The following is a 12545-nucleotide window of genomic DNA, read 5'->3' on the forward strand; positions in this document are numbered from 1 at the left end:
ACAAATGGGTTTGACCCAGCTATGTCTGTCTGACTTCTAAGTTCAAGCTCCCATTATTAGGTACAGACCAAACTATGTGGTAAGAGTATATGGCTTACTATTATATTACACAGTGGTAGTGATGGATTAGAGCACTAATAATTCCCCTTAGAATACTGAGTCTGCCTTCTACGACTTGAAAAAAATTTCTTCTTGGATTATATATTTAAAATATGAGTTCCTAGAGCAATGTATCACCAGATATGAATCTTTGCTATGATTAAAGAAATGTATATTGTTCTTTGTCTTTAGCTGACTCTTAAATGCAGCTGCCATTCATAATTATAAATTACCCAGCATCGTTAAGTATTGTAATCCAGTATCTCTGGCCCTTAGTGAAGGTCATGAGAATAGCCATTTTACTGATTAAAAGCAAATGTATACTGATATAGTTAATATAAAAAGTGCTCTACTTAGGTGATTTGCATGGTCATCAGAACAAGAAGCATGCGTGCAACAGCATTTGGGATCCTAGCTAATCAAACTGCAGCAGCAGCTTTGTACTAATTAGGTTGCTGTGGGTTGACTGCTGAAGACATTGGTCTGTCAGAATTCAAATGCCAGTGTTTGCACAAGGTAAATTCTTTAGTCATTTCACTCTTCACTGTTTAGTTTATAATTCTGTTACCCTCCCACTGAAGGAAAAACAAGCTATCTTTTCCTCGTTATTGAGTCTCCTTTTAGTTCATGCACACTCATGACAAAGAACATTATGGGATCTTAAGAAGAAAATTATTAAGGCTGTTCAAGTCCATTGTCAAAGAGGCCCATGCGGCACTAACTTCATAAAGAAGGAAGGACAGACTTAAGCGCAAATACCTGCCTTCTAAGCAGAGTTCTGCTCCTTAAAAACTCAACTTTGACAAAGTCCCTTTATCTCAGTTTCCTCAAATATGAATTGAGGAGGTTGTGCAATTTAAGGTTTCTCTCATTGATGATATCCTGAAACTTGGTCTTCTGAATATGTTTCATTTCATAAACTATATTAAAATTGTTAGAATAATCTATGCAGTTTAAGGCTGATTCAGAAATCCATTTGAAGTTATCTTTCAAGATGGTGACAGTCTTATCTGTTTTATTCTTTATAAATATTAGATGTTTGTTTTTCTGTGAAAAATTGGAGTTTTTTTAACTCATTGTAGTAGAATTTTGTTAATCTAATTTAATTAGCAATTCCCAACTAGAGACACATGCCAGTGTTTGCACAAGGTAAATTCTTTAATCATTTCACCCTTCATTGTATAGCTAGCTTATAATTCTGTTACCCTTCCACTGAAAGAAAAATGTCTGGGAATGTCTGGAGACATTTTTGATGGTCAACTGTTGGGGAATGCTACTAGAGCCTATTGGTAGAGAACAGGTGGCTGCTTTATGTCCTGTAGTGTACAATATAGACCCCCTACTCCCAATAAAGTATTATCCTGCTCATAATGTCAACAGTGCTAAGGTTGAGAAACCCTAAACTAAATATATACTTCAGATTAAAGAGGTACTAGTCTGGGAGTCTTGTTTTGTACCATATTATACAGCATATTACAGGGAAAATATATAAATCAATTCATTAACTATTTTAAATGCACAAAGCAGCATTCAGTTGTAAATTTTTTTTTTCAATTTCTACAAAGGAATATTTGAAAGACAGTGGGATAGATCCCAGAGTCGTCAGATATGAGTTCATATCCTGACTTAATAATTTGATAGATATGACTTTGAACAGCTTATTTCTCTTTTTTGAGTCTCAGTTCTCTCATCTGCAAGGTATTTAATTATGCCTTCTTTTTATTATTGTAAGACTTAACATAGAGCATTTAAAGGCTTGTAACTAAAAGCTGTTTGAAACTGACACACCACAATGATTATGCTAGCAATGACTTAAATGAATAGCATGGTTTAGTTAATTGATTTTCTAAAAAAAAAATATGAATCAAAAATTTCTTTGCACCAGTTGTTTGACTTATTAAGGTTTTTAGCAGAAAAGGAATACTGATATATGCTTATGTTTCTTATTGAAGCTGGAAAACAAAATAGGACAAGAACAAGTTTCAAAAAAGTTTCTTCCCCATTTTTAAATAATCTATGAAAAAAATAATTTTATATGCTGTAAAAAAGAAAGTACTTGCATATATAGAAACTGGTGCCAAAATAATAAATAGCATTGGAAAGATACTGTAAAGAACTGTGCTGAACAAGAGGAGCTCCTAGAGATATTAAAACCACCCACAAATGAATCAGAAAAAAACTGCACTTGAAAGATGACTAGCAATGTACTGGTAGTTGAGCTGGGAACCATTTTCAACACGCTTCTTTTCTAAAGATTCCATCTTTTCTGCACTGGTATGTCCTGTAGTGGTCAGTAATCCTGGTCAGAAAATGGTCAAGTGTAGAGCAATGAATTTACACGCTTGAAAGCCAAGCTCCTTGAAAACAATCAGTTTAAAAATCTGTAAATCAGTGCTATTCTTTTCCATTTTGAGCAGCCTTTTTCCCAAAGGAATCCTGGCTGATGAGTAGGAGTGCACTGTTTGAAAGAACTGCAGAAGTGCTTCTTAGGTGTTTTTCCCCTTTAGCAAGCTGTTGGGAAGATGGAGGAGTATTCAGCGTGAGGTATACTGCCATTATATTTATTCTAGGGCTTTTTCAGCACTGTAATTTATTTTTGTGCCAGAACAATATGAATTGTTAAAAAATGTACTTACTTCTTCACAAAATGAACCAATTGGACTGGATCTGTATTGAATTATGCACATATCGTAACTAAGAGGATGGTATTTTCTGAATAATAAAAATCACATCCTTTTGCAAAAACAAAATACTTAAAATCTTCATCATTACATGTTTAAGGGCTAGTCTTCTATTTGGACCTAAAATGAACTTCTGAAAATTAATGATGCCCTGAAAGTTCATTCACCTTGTCTTTAATTTAGAACACATGACATTCACTATCTCTTGTCTTTCTATTAGATGCTTTCTTCTGGAAATGAACATTTTAGAATCAGTGTCTAATTTTTAGATATGCAGTCAACTTCATTGTACATAGAGACTCTTCTAGAAGGAGTATGACCAAATCATCCCCTTAAGGAGCATGAAAAGTATTGGGCATCTTGGGCTTTCCTGGTGGCTCAGATGGTAGAGTCTGCCTACAATGCGAGAGAGCTGGGTTCCATCCCTGGGTCGGGAAGAGCTGGGTCCTGAAGAAGGAGCTTCCCACTCCAGTATTCTTGCCTGGAGAATCCCATGGACAGAGGAGCCTGGTGGGCTACAGTCATAGAGGTCGCAGAAATTTGGACATAACTGAGCAACTAACACTTTCACTTTTGCTTTCAATGGGTATCTCAGATAAGGGAACAATTAAAAGTTAAAGAAACATATAACAAAAAACACCAGATAGACTAGCAATTCTCTCCTCTGTATCCTAAGGCGAAGGATAAGGAAGTTTCCTGTCATTGAGCACCTACTGAGAGAAAAACACTCTTCTGACACTTTCACATATGTTCTCGCGGACTCCTTCGAGCCTCCATGCAGGGTGAATGGCATTGTAGTGTGTATATTTCATAGATGAGAATATTGAGGTGCAGAGAGGTTAATTTCATTCAACTAGTTAGTAAAGGTCTGAGTTTGAGTCCAAATGTGAAGATCTCTAGAGTTAATACCCTTTCTTCTAATTACACTGCTTACATTCTTTATTGTTCTTTTATATTTCTATTAAAAAAAAAACATTTCTCAACCACCTTAAGTCTCCACTGCTGGATGAATTCTTGAGAGTCACCCAGGGTTTGCACATTTAGTGCTCATCAAATACAGTCAGTATTCAGTATCACTGACTGCCATATGGTTGGTCTTTACAAATATTTGTTAAATAGATACCAAAATTGAAAATATCATCCTTCATTTGCTTAGCAGAGGTGGTGGAATGGCATACCTGTCAAAGCATTTAGATGTTCTGAAGGTCAGTGTTAAGTAAATGTGTGGTCTAGTTCTGCTGAAGTGACAAGGTTTATGTAAATGACACTGAAGACTTCAACATGTATAAATGCTGCTTAATTTCTGTCTACTTGAATCACTTTACCAAAACACCCCAGTTCTTTTTAAAATATATATTACTGTAAAACCCCAGTTCTTCAGGTATGTGTTCAGACATAGTGTTTGTCTAGAACAGGGGAAAAATATTAATACAAAAATATGTATTTCAAAGGAAAGCATTTACATATGCCTATGTGGTGTGTGCTTTTCTTAATGTGCAAATGGAACACATCAACTGTAATTAGAAGATCTAAAAGAGTAGTGATCAAATCCTTTAGGTAAATTATTTTTATGTTAGGAAATGTGTCATAGTTACTCAAATTTTTCAAATTTTTAATTGATGATTAGTTTCTAGCCCTGATTGATATTAAAATGGGCATTGCCAAAGCATTTTGTCTTATTATTATCATTATTTATTTTTGACTGTGATGGGTCCTCATTGCTGCCTGGGCTTTTCTTTAGTTTCAGCAAGTGAGGGCTACTTTCTAGTTGCAGTGAGAGGGCTTCTCATTGCAGTGACTTCTCTTGTTTTCAGAGCATGAACTCCAGGGTGCACGGGCTTAAGTTGTGGCTTGTGGGCTCAGAAGTTGTGGCTCCTGGGCTCTGGAGCACAGGCTCAGCAGTTGTAGCAGACAGGCTTAGTTGCTCCATCTCATGGGGGGTCTTCCTGGATGAGGGATTGAACCCATGTCTCCTAATGGGCAGGTGGGTTCTTTACCACTGAGCTACTAGGGAAGCCCCAAACCTTTTGTTTATATGCCTGATCTCTTTTCATAAACTCCTGGTGGGCAGGAACTGGCTATTCATCATCATATGCCTGCAGGTGGTTAATGAGTGAATTCCTATTTTACTATACCATTGCGTGGGATGGAGGATGCAAATGGTGATGTAATTAGAAAAAGCATCATGCCTGGACTGGAAACTCTAGCTCCAGATCTTCTCCTAAATGTCTCTTGAATTTGAGTTCCTAATAAAATCATGGCATTTCAGAAGTTATATGAAGTTTTTTCCCCTTCTGACAGTCATTTTCTATTGACATAGATAGACACAAGCCTAAGAATCATCTTCCCTATTAATCGAATATACTGGATGCAATTCTGGACCAAACCATAACCTCTGACCAAAATGTGCATCATTTGAAATGAACTGTATTCAGTGAGAGTTAAAAATAATACTGTGAAGAAAGCTGAATGCATGCCTGATGTATTTATTTTAAAACAATGTATTGTTTTTGAAGGAAAATTGTGTTGTTAGTTTTGTTTTAATCAGAAGATGTCAGAGTTTAAGCATCTTTTCTCTTGTATAGAGATATGACTAACAGATCAGTCATTCCCTAACAGGGACTCTCTTGATGATGCTGTCTCTCTTTGAAAATGATCCCAGTTTTTTCTGAATGTGTCATAGATGCATCACTATCCTGAGGGTAAAAGCTCTGCTCCCGTCACAAGTTAAAAAAAAAACAAACTACTTTTGTGTGAATATTAATTAAAATGATGATAAAGGTGAGCAGTTTATTTATAATATTACTTTAAAAAATTGTATTCTTTACCAAAACATCTTGAAATCCAAGAAGAACAGTTATTCTAAAATTATTAAGAATAGATATTAACAAACAGAACACCCATTTTCTTGACTCGCTTAAAAAGCAAATGTAAAATAAATACTGTATATTGCTTAAGATCAATTCTTTTGAACATATTCAGAAATAGGAATGTTTTGGACTTAAATACAAAAAGTAAAAATAAACAGATGAAATAAAAATACAAAAAGTAAAAATAAACAGATGAAATAACAACTAGATTGTGTTTTATATGTACTTTATTCTGCATTTTTACATAACAGTAGATTGAAAATGGTCTTCACAGGTGCTCAGATGATAAAGAATCTGTCTGCAGTACAAGAAATGGAGGCTCAATCCCTGGGTCTGAAAGATCCCCTGGAGAAGGGAATGGCAACCCACTCTAGTATCCTTGCCTGGGAAATCCCATGGACAGAGGAGTCTGTGGGCTATAGTCCGTGGGGTTGTAAAGTTGGACACAACTGAGCAAAGGAGCGCACACACAGATTGCAGATATCTCTTTATGCCAATAAACGTCAAGGAAGATCCTACTTTTAATGGCTACATATATCTTCATGTAAGAAACAATTATTTATTGGACATTTAGGGTTATTTCCACTTTTAATTTTTTAAGCAGTTCCATAATGGAATATGTATACACCCGCAAGCATTCATTCACACATACAGCTTTGTGAGCTTTTCAGATTATTTCCTTAGGATAAATTCCTACAGGTAAATTCGTGGGATTGATAGGTATACAACATGTTTTATATTTTAAAAAATAACTAATTTTAGACTTACAGAAACTTGGCAATATATACAGAGATTTCCCCAACACCCTCCAGCAGGCTTCTTTTAATGTAACATGTAGTGTAACTGTAGTACAATGATCAAAACCAGGATTTTACATTAGTATATCACTATTATCTAAACTGCAAACCTTAATTGAACCTCCAATTTTCTGTTATGTCTTTTTTTTTTTCCTTCTGTACCAGGCTCTTATACAGGTTCTCATTTGGATTCAGTTGCTTTTTCTCTTTAGTCTCTGTGGTCGTTCCTCACAGTTTTCTTTTCTTTTCATGATCTTGACACTTTTGAAGAATACCGGTTAGTTTTTCTGGAGAATATTCCACAATTTTGGATTTGAATGAGGTTATACATTCTGGACAAGAACTGCATCTTTCACAATGCCTGGCACTTAGGGCTTTGTGATATACACGTGTTTTATCGCTGGTAATATTACCAACCTTGAACACATGGATAAGATGGTATCTGCTGGGTTTCTCTATTGTGAAATTGGTATGTTTCCCCTGGTAACACATAAGTACCCAGGAGAGGATACTTTGAGACTATTCAAATATCCTGTTTCTCTTTACCTTATTATCACTAATTTTTGAATCCATGAGTGAATCTTGCCTGCAACAATCATTACTGTGGCATTTACCTAGTGGTAATTTTTATATTTCCTTTCTCTCTTCACTGATGCTATACTTTTTAAATGACTTGTTTTTATTTTAATTATGAAATATTTCAAAAATGAAATATTCAGAAAACAATAAATTAGATACCCATGTACTTCTTCAACTTGATTTAATAGGATGGTAACATTTGGCACATTAACATTAGATCTCTTGCCTTTGCATGATTTTTTTGTTTTGATATTTCTTTAGAAATAAAATATAATAGATAAATTATAACTAAATTCCCTCAGACTATCCTTTCATTCTCCTTCCCTCTCTAGGAAGTTGGCATTTATTAATCATAGTCATTTTTAATCATATACATGCATATATATTTGGCCATAAATACTATAAAATATTATACATTTTAATTTTATATCTAAACCTTGTTATACATATAAAACCAAATTTACTTTCCCTACTTTTTACCTTTCAACATTAACATTTTGTCTTTTGTATTTGTCAGTGTTAATGCATATAGACCTGGTCCATTCATATTAACTGTGTGGATAATATTCCACATGTTCAAGGAAATACGTTTAAGATTCAACATTAATTCAACACATTTATTGAGCAACTACTATGGGACCAAGAAATGTTTTGTTCTCTGACTTTAAAGTGGATTCCTTAAAGAGAAAGAGGATTTATATTTTAGTACAGATATTGCAGTATTATTTGTAATAGCAAAAACATGGAACTATGAAAACTTAATATTATGTTATATTCTCATAAAAACATATGAAATGTGTGGTGATTGTTGTGTTAAGTTGATGGGGCAGTCCTTTCCTAGTGCAGATGTATATCAAATCATCACATTACATACTTTAAATAAGGATTTTTTGTCAATTCACCTCAGTAAAGAAGAAAAATAATGTTACATCTCATTCATTTATTTGTGTAATCTATAAATGTATGTTTATCATATGTTGTAGGTACTAGGGATGCAATGTGCTTTCCTTAAGAAGCTTACAGTCTAGAAGGAAGATATAGACCTGAATATAATTGAATGTAATTAAGTGAATGGTAATATAATTGTCTAAAAACTGTAATAGGATTTTTTCCAGATTATCATGAATTAAGAAAGTAGGGAGTGATCATCAAATTTTCCTTGTGGAGAACCTAACTAGATTTTATGTAAGTGATAGTTCTCAAATATGAGAAGGCATTTGTCACTTTGGTTGAGATTTCAAAGAAGAAAAAGAAGAAAAAAAAAAGGTGTTAGCAGAAATAATGAATAGGGAAACATCCAGCTAAATTAAAGACATGTAAAGACACACAGTCAAAGGCTTTTGCATAGTCAATGGAGCAAAAGTAAATGTTTTTTCTGGAATTCCCTTGCTTTCTCTATGATCTAACTAATGTGACAATTTGATCTCTGGTTCATCTGCCTTTTCTAAACCCGGCTTGTACATCTGGAAGTTCTCAGTTCACATATGGGTATGTTGAACGGGAGGTAGGGCAGTGGGAAGGCTGGGATGAAGTGAAGAAATAATCTTGAATTACAACACCAGTAGAAACCGTACCTGAAAGGGACTTTCAGTTATTGTAGTTTCCACATGGTCTGTAACTATGTGTCCTATCAAGAAAGACAAATCTGGTGAAACCCTGACTTGGACTTCTTTTTGTGGTATTCCTATGAGCAATTCACTTTCTCCCTTTTTTTTTTTTTTTAATCTTTAATATAGACTCCAGGAGTTGGTGATGGACAGGGAGGTCTGGCGTGCTGCGCAAAGAGTCAGAAACGACTGAGCGACTGAACTGAACTGATAGACATATTAATGCTTAATTCAAAAGAATGCTAGGAGCATATAATAGTTGTGGCTAAACTCCATGCATGGCCTATAGTGTTGTTGTTGTTGTTGTTCAGTTGCTAAGTAGTGTCTGACTCTTCGTGATCCCATGGACTGCCACACAAAAGGTCCCTGTCCTTTTCTATCTCCTGGAGTTTGAACAGATTCATGTGCTTTGAGTCAGTGATGCTATCTAACCATTGCATCCTCTTCTGCCCACTTCTTTTGCCTTCAGTCTTTCCCAGCATCGGGGTCTTTTCTATGGCTCTTTGCATCAGGTGGCCAAAGTATTGGAGCTTCAGCTTCAGCATCAGTCCTTCCAATGAATCTTCAGGGTTGATTTTCCTTTAGGATTAACTGGTTTGATCTCCTTGCAGTCCAAGGGACTCTCAAGAGTATTCTCCAGCACCACAATTCAAAAGTATCAACTCTTTGGCGTTCAGCCTTCTTTATGGTCCAACTCTCACATCTGTACTGTACAACAAATAAAACCATAGCTTTGACTATATGAACCATTGTCGTCTAAGTGATGTCTCTGTTTTTCAATATGCTGTTTAGGATCGTCATAGCTTTCCTTCTAAGGGGCAAGCATCTTTTAATTTCATGACTTCAATCGTCATCCACAGTGATTTTGGAGCCCAAGAAAATAAAATCTGTCACTGCTTCTACTTTTTCCCTTTCTACTTGCTGCCATGAAGTGATGAGACCAGATGCCATGATCTTAGTTTTTTGAATGTTGAATTTTTAACCAGCTTTTTCACTCTCCTTTTTTATCCTCATCAGGAGACTCTTTAGTTCTTCTTCACTTTCTACCATTAGGGTGGTATCATCTGCATATCTAAGGTTATTGATGTTTCTCCCAGCAATCTTGTTTCTAGCTTGTGATTTCACCCAGCCTGACATTTCGCATGATGTACTCTGCATATAAGTTACATAAGCAGGGTGATATACCGCCTTGTTGTACTCCTTCCCCAATTTGGAACCAGTCCATTATTCCATGTCAAGTTCTAACTGTTGCTTCTTGACCTGCATACAGGTTTCTCAGGAGACAGGTAAGGTGGTTGTATTCCTATCTCTGTAAGAATTTTCCAGTTTCTTGTGATTCACACAGTCAAAGGCTTTTGCATAGTCAATGAAGCAGAAGTAGATGTTTTTCTGGAATTCCCTTGCTTTCTGTATGATCCAGTGAATGTTGACAATTTGATCTCTGGTCCTCTGCCTTTTCTAAACCCAGCTTGTATATCTGGAAGTTCTCAGTTCACATACTGCTGAAGCCTAGCTTGAAGGATTTTGAACATAACCTTACTAGCTTGTGAAATGAGTGCAATTGTGCAGTAGTTTGAACATTCTTTTCATTTCATTTCTTTGGGATTGGAATGAACACTGACTTTTTTCAGTCCTGTGGCCACTGCTGAGTTTTCCATATTTGCTGGCATATTGAGTGTAGCACTATATCAACATCATCCTCTAGGATTTTAAATAGTTCAGCTGGAATTCCTTCACTTCCACTAGCTTTGTTTGTAGTAATGCTTCTTAAGGCCCACTTTACTTCACACTCTTGGATGTCAGGCTCTAGGTGGTTATGTGGGTCATTAAGAACTTTGTTCTATAATTCTTCTGTGTATTCTTGCCACTTCCTCTTAATCTCTTCTGATTCTGTTAGGTCCTTAACAATTTTGTCCTTTATCCTCCTTCAGATCAGAGTCTTGTCATGGCAAAGGGGCTTGAGTAACTCATGAAGCTATGAGCCATCCCATGCAGGGCCACCCAAGACAGATGGGTCATAGTGAAGAGTTCTAACAAAATGTGATCCACCAGAGGAGGAGATGGCAAACCACTCTATTCTTGCCAGAGGAACACCATGAACAATATGAAAAGGCAAAAAGAGTTGACACTGAAAGATGAGTCCCCTAGATTGGCAGGGGTTCAGTGTGCTACTGAGGCAGATCAGAGGGCAAAAACTAATAGCACCAGAAAGAATGAAGCATATGGGCCAAAGCAGAAAAACGCTTAGTTATGGATGTGTCTGGTAGTGAAAGTAAGTTCAACACTGTAAAAAACAATATTGCATAAGAATCAGGAATATACGTCAAGGCTGCATATTGTCTCCTTGTTTATTTAACTTATATGAAGAGGACATCATGAGAAATGCTGGGCTGGATGAAGCACAAGCTGGAATTAAGATTGCTGGGAGAAATATCAATAACCTCAGATATGCAGATGACACCACCTTTATGGCAGAAAGTGAAGAAGAACTAAAGAGCCTCTTGATGAGAGTGAAAGAGGAAAGTGAAAAGTTGGCTTAAATCTCAGCGTTCAGACAACAAAGATCATGGCATCCAGTCCCATCACTTCACAGCAAATAGATGGGGAAACAGTGGAAACAGTGGCTGACTTTATTTTTCTGGGCTCCAAAATCACTGCAGATGGTGATTGCAGCCATGAAATGAAAAGATGCTCGCTCCTTGGAAGGAAAGTTATGACCAACCTAGGCAGCATATTAAAAAGCAGAGATATTACTTTGCCAACAAAGGTCAGTCTAGTCAAGGCTATGGTTTTTTCAGTAGTCATGTATGGATGTGAGAGTTGGACTATAAAGAAAGCTGAGCACCATGAATTGATGCTTTTGAACTGTGGTGTTGGAGAAGACTCTTGAGAGTCCCTTGGACTGCAAGGAGATCCAACCAGTCCATCTTAAAGGAGATCAGTCCTGGGTGTTCATTGGAAGGACTGATGTTGAAGCTGAAATTCCAATATTTTGGCCACCTGATGCGGAGAGCTGACTCATTTGAAAAGACCCTGATGCTGGGAGGGATTGAGGGCAGGAGGAGAAGGGGATACAGAGGATGAGATGGTTGGATGGCATCACCAACACAATGGACATGGGTTTGGGTGGACTCTTGGAGTTGGTGATGGACAGGGAGGCCTGGCGTGCTGCGGTTCATGGGGTTGCAAAGAGTCGGACAAGACTGAGCAACTGAACTGAACTGAATCAAATTGGACGTGGTCAAGCAGGAGATGAAAAGAGTGAACACTGATATTTTAGGAATCAGTAAGCTATAATGGACAGGAATAGGTGAATTTAATTCAAATAACCATTGTCTCTACTACTATGGGCAAGAATCCCTTAGAAGAAATGGTGTAGCCCTCATAGTCAACAAAAGAGTCCCAAATGCAGTGCTTGGATGCAGTCTCAAAAACGACAGAATGCTCTCACTTTTGTTCCAAGGCAAACTATTCAACATCACAATAATCCAAGTCTATGCCCCAACCACTAATGCTGAAGAAGCTGAAGTTGACTGATTTTTATGAAGACCTGCAACACCTTCTAGAATTCATGCCAAAACAAGATGTCCTTTTCATCATATGGGGTTGGAATGCAAAAGTAGGAAGTCTGGAGATCCCTAGAATAACAGGCAAGTTTGACCTTGCAGTACAAAGTGAAGCAGGTCAATGGCTAACAGAGTTTTGTTAGGAGAACACACTGGCCATAGCAAACTCGCTTGTAGCAACCCAAGAAATGTCTCTATACTTGGACATCACCAGATGGTCAATACCAAAATCAGATTGATTCTTTTGCTTGCAGCCAAAGATGGAGAAACTCTGTACAGTCAGCAAAAGCAAGACCTGGAGCTTGTCTCTGGCTCAGATCATCAGCTCCTTGTTGCAAAATTCAGG

The 12545-nt window shown here is 36.7% G+C and overlaps 1 protein-coding gene across 6 annotated transcripts in view; it reads left to right on the top strand.

Annotated features, from left to right (window-relative positions):
• Positions 1–12545, top strand: part of NLGN1 (neuroligin 1) — an 894249-nt gene that overhangs the window by 233209 nt on the left and 648495 nt on the right. The window lies entirely within an intron of this gene.

Source organism: Cervus elaphus, chromosome 19 (genome assembly GCF_910594005.1).
Source record: "Cervus elaphus chromosome 19, mCerEla1.1, whole genome shotgun sequence".
Classification (NCBI taxonomy): Eukaryota; Metazoa; Chordata; class Mammalia; order Artiodactyla; family Cervidae; genus Cervus; species Cervus elaphus.